This window comes from Schistocerca serialis, chromosome 8 (assembly GCF_023864345.2).
Source record: "Schistocerca serialis cubense isolate TAMUIC-IGC-003099 chromosome 8, iqSchSeri2.2, whole genome shotgun sequence".
Classification (NCBI taxonomy): domain Eukaryota; kingdom Metazoa; phylum Arthropoda; class Insecta; order Orthoptera; family Acrididae; genus Schistocerca; species Schistocerca serialis.
Genome location: NC_064645.1, coordinates 98,229,876 through 98,234,918, shown reverse-complemented (window position 1 = coordinate 98,234,918; position 5,043 = coordinate 98,229,876). Strand labels below are relative to the sequence as shown.

Genomic DNA, 5,043 nt, shown 5'->3' with positions numbered 1-5,043 from the left:
TACTAGGTGCCAATGGTGGACTGCTTCTACTGATATAATGTCACTTGTTGGTGTCTGCACCTGCTCAACATTGCTGGGTGCCAATGATGGAACTGCTTCTACTGACATAATGTCACTTGTTGGTGTCAGCACCTGTTCAACATTGCTGGGTGCCACTGATGGACTGCTTCTACTGACATAATGTCACTTGTTGGTGTCTGCACCTGTTCAACATTGCTGGGTGCCACTGATGGACTGCTTCTACTGACATAATGTCACTTGTTGGTGTCTGCACCTGTTGAACATTACTAGTTGCCAATGATGGACTGCTTCTACTGACATAATGTCACTTCTTGGTGTCTGCACTTGTTCAACATTGCTGGGTGCCACTGATGGACTGCATCTATTGAAATAATGTCACTTATTGGTGTCTGCACCTACTCAACATTGCTGGGTGCCACTAATGGAACTGCTTCTCCTGAAATGATGTCACTTGTTGGTGTCTGCACCTGTTCAACATTGCTGGGTGCCACTGATGGACTGCTTCTACTGACATAATGTCACTTGTTGGTGTCTGCACCTGTTCAACATTGCTGGGTGCCACTGATGGACTGCTTCTACTGACATAATGTCACTTGTTGGTGTCTGCACCTGTTGAACATTACTAGTTGCCAATGATGGACTGCTTCTACTGACATAATGTAACTTCTTGGTGTCTGCACTTGTTCAACATTGCTGGGTGCCACTGATGGACTGCATCTATTGAAATAATGTCACTTATTGGTGTCTGCACCTACTCAACATTGCTGGGTGCCACTAATGGAACTGCTTCTCCTGAAATGATGTCACTTGTTGGTGTCTGCACCTGTTCAACATTACTAGGTGCCAATGGTGGACTGCTTCTACTGACATAATGTCACTTGTTGGTGTCAGCACCTGTTCAACATTGCTGGGTGCCACTGATGGACTGCTTCTACTGACATAATGTCACTTGTTGGTGTCTGCACCTGTTGAACATTACTAGTTGCCAATGATGGAACTGCTTCTACTGATATAATGTCACTTGTTGGTGTCTGCACCTGCTCAACATTGCTGGGTGCCACTAATGGAACTGCTTCTCCTGAAATGATGTCACTTGTTGGTGTCTGCACCTGTTCAACATTACTAGGTGCCAATGGTGGACTGCTTCTACTGACATAATGTCACTTGTTGGTGTCAGCACCTGTTCAACATTGCTGGGTGCCACTGATGGACTGCTTCTACTGACATAATGTCACTTGTTGGTGTCTGCACCTGTTGAACATTACTAGTTGCCAATGATGGAACTGCTTCTACTGATATAATGTCACTTGTTGGTGTCTGCACCTGTTCAACATTGCTGGGTGCCACTGATGGACTGCTTCTACTGACATAATGTCACTTGTTGGTGTCTGCACCTGTTGAACATTACTAGTTGCCAATGATGGACTGCTTCTACGGATATAATGTCACTTGTTGGTGTCTGCACCTGCTCAACATTGCTGGGTGCCAATGATGGAACTGCTTCTACTGACATAATGTCACTTGTTGGTGTCAGCACCTGTTCAACATTGCTGGGTGCCACTGATGGACTGCTTCTACTGACATAATGTCACTTGTTGGTGTCTGCACCTGTTGAACATTACTAGTTGCCAATGATGGACTGCTTCTACTGACATAATGTCACTTCTTGGTGTCTGCACTTGTTCAACATTGCTGGGTGCCACTGATGGACTGCATCTATTGAAATAATGTCACTTATTGGTGTCTGCACCTACTCAACATTGCTGGGTGCCACTAATGGAACTGCTTCTCCTGAAATGATGTCACTTGTTGGTGTCTGCACCTGTTCAACATTTCTAGGTGCCAATGGTGGACTGCTTCTACTGACATAATGTCACTTGTTGGTGTCTGCACCTGTTCAACATTGCTGGGTGCCACTGATGGACTGCTTCTACTGACATAATGTCACTTGTTGGTGTCTGCACCTGTTGAACATTACTAGTTGCCAATGATGGACTGCTTCTACTGACATAATGTCACTTCTTGGTGTCTGCACTTGTTCAACATTGCTGGGTGCCACTGATGGACTGCATCTATTGAAATAATGTCACTTATTGGTGTCTGCACCTACTCAACATTGCTGGGTGCCACTAATGGAACTGCTTCTCCTGAAATGATGTCACTTGTTGGTGTCTGCACCTGTTCAACATTACTAGGTGCCAATGGTGGACTGCTTCTACTGACATAATGTCACTTGTTGGTGTCAGCACCTGTTCAACATTGCTGGGTGCCACTGATGGACTGCTTCTACTGACATAATGTCACTTGTTGGTGTCTGCACCTGTTGAACATTACTAGTAGCCAATGATGGACTGCTTCTACTGATATATTGTCACTTGTTGGTGTCTGCACCTGCTCAACATTGCTGGGTGCCAATGATGGAACTGCTTCTACTGAGATAATGTCACTTGTTGGTGTCTGCACCTGTTCAACATTGCTGGGTGCCACTGATGGAACTGATTCTACTGAGATAATGTCACTTGTTGGTGTCTGCACCTGTTCAACATTGCTGGGTGCCACTGTTGGAACTGCTTGTACTAAAAAGATGTCACTTGTTGGTATTTGCACCTGTTGACCATTGCTGGGTGCTACTGCTGGAACTATCAACTACTTGTTTTTTTTTTAATCATTGAAAGCATTTTATGTGAACATTTGTATAAACTGATTTTTTGTGTATTGTGTAAACTATTATGTAAAGTCACATGTATGAAAGAATTTGTATTGCTTACTGTATCTTATATATTAGGTTATTGGAAGGTCAGTGCAAAGCCAAAATTTTATCTAATTATGTGGTTTTTACGTATTAATATTATCTTTTATTTTTGTCTGTATTTTTGTGCACGAATTTGGTGGTATTTTCACCACCAATGCTGGCAAAAATACCATCAAATTCTGGCCCGTGGAGGAAGGGCATATGAAAGGTGGCTACACTGAGCCACAGCGCCAGAGATTGCGCCAAAGGGAATTATTCAGCCGCCTCCACTGGCAGTAATTGTCGAGAACTCGTAGTAGTCAGTGCTTGCTGAGACGTCGTAGTGAAGAGTTCTTGTCGAGAAGTGGTGGTGGAGAGTGCTTATCGAGATGTGGTAATAGTGAGCCGGTGTTGAGACGTTGTAGTAAGGAGTGCTGGTTCCATGTTTTATGCAGTTGTTTGATGGGCTAGACAGCAGATGTTGTTAGAATGGAGATATTGTAATGATCAGAGTGCTTTTCGTCAATATATATGAAGGTAAAAAATTCCCTTTTTTTCATTATTTCAGTGTCTTAAATAATGCGTCATTACAGGTTCAGTCAACAGAGCATCTGGCTCGTGTTCTTGTATTAGAGTGTAGTTCTGGTTTTCTTGCGCAATTATAGTATTTCTATTTTTTTAATTACTTCAGTATAAATGGTATTTTAAATTTCTTGTCTTATTGAAGAAGAACCGTGCCAGATGTGTACGTTGAATCACACTTCCACACACAGAACAATTACACTTGTGTTTTGGTTTCGTAGGTTTTATAGTTGCTGGGGACTTAATTAATTGTGTTAACGAAAATTTTCTTTCATTCTTTGTCGTTATTCTATGCAGTCAGATTGCGTACTAAAACTAGGGCCAACCGTTTACGAGACTTCGTAATCGGACATACAGCTCCGAAAAATTAAAAGTATTTGCATTTCATATTTATTTAATTAAGCCCCCATGAACGTGGCCATTATCTGATATAACCTTAGTGTCTGCACCTCTTCAACATTGCTAGGTGCCACTGATGGACTGCTTCTATTGAAATAATGTCACTTGTTGGTGTCTGCACTTGTTCAACATTGCTGGGTGCCACTGATGGACTGCATCTATTGAAATAATGTCACTTATTGGTGTCTGCACCTACTCAACATTGCTGGGTGCCACTAATGGAACTGCTTCTCCTGAAATGATGATCACTTGTTGGTGTCTGCACCTGTTCAACATTACTAGGTGCCAATGGTGGACTGCTTCTACTGATATAATGTCACTTGTTGGTGTCTGCACCTGTTCAACATTGCTGGGTGCCACTGATGGACTGCTTCTACTGACATAATGTCACTTGTTGGTGTCTGCACCTGTTGAACATTACTAGTTGCCAATGATGGACTGCTTCTACTGATATAATGTCACTTGTTGGTGTCTGCACCTGCTCAACATTGCTGGGTGCCACTGATGGAACTGCTTCTACTGACATAATGTCACTTGTTGGTGTCTGCACCTGTTCAACATTGCTGGGTGCCACTGTTGGAACTGCTTGTACTAAAAAGATGTCACTTGTTGGTATTTGCACCTGTTGACCATTGCTGGGTGCTACTGCTGGAACTATCAACTACTTGTTTTTTTTTAATCATTGAAAGCATTTTATGTGAACATTTGTATAAACTGATTTTTTGTGTATTGTGTAAACTATTATGTAAAGTCACATGTATGAAAGAATTTGTATTGCTTACTGTATCTTATATATTAGGTTATTGAAAGGTCAGTGCAAAGCCAAAATTTTATCTAATTATGTGGTTTTTACGTATTAATATTATCTTTTATTTTTGTCTGTATTTTTGTGCACGAATTTGGTGGTATTTTCACCACCAATGCTGGCAAAAATACCATCAAATTCTGGCCCGTGGAGGAAGGGCATATGAAAGGTGGCTACACTGAGCCACAGCGCCAGAGATTGCGCCAAAGGGAATTATTCAGCCGCCTCCACTGGCAGTAATTGTCGAGAACTCGTAGTAGTCAGTGCTTGCTGAGACGTCGTAGTGAAGAGTTCTTGTCGAGAAGTGGTGGTGGAGAGTGCTTATCGAGATGTGGTAATAGTGAGCCGGTGTTGAGATGTTGTAGTAAGGAGTGCTGTTCCATGTTTTATGCAGTTGTTTGATGGGCTAGACAGCAGATGTTGTTAGAATGGAGATATTGTAATGATCAGAGTACTTTTCGTCAATATATATGAAGGTAAAAAATTCCCTTTATTTCATTATTTC

General features: G+C 42.1%; 1 long non-coding RNA gene across 3 annotated transcripts; it reads right to left on the bottom strand.

The window, feature by feature from the left end:
- Positions 1-456: 456 nt before the first annotated feature.
- LOC126416748 (uncharacterized) lies at positions 457-4,297 on the bottom strand. Of its 3 annotated transcripts, none has more exons than XR_007575510.1 (3): positions 4,212-4,297; positions 4,070-4,140; positions 457-630 (listed from the first exon to the last, which is right to left on the bottom strand). It is a non-coding gene; the product is annotated as an uncharacterized LOC126416748 (long non-coding RNA). The 3 variants fall into 3 exon arrangements; XR_007575509.1 differs by lacking the exon at positions 4,070-4,140 and adding an exon at positions 1,915-1,985; XR_007575511.1 differs by lacking the exon at positions 4,070-4,140 and adding an exon at positions 1,345-1,415.
- Positions 4,298-5,043: the final 746 nt, after the last annotated feature.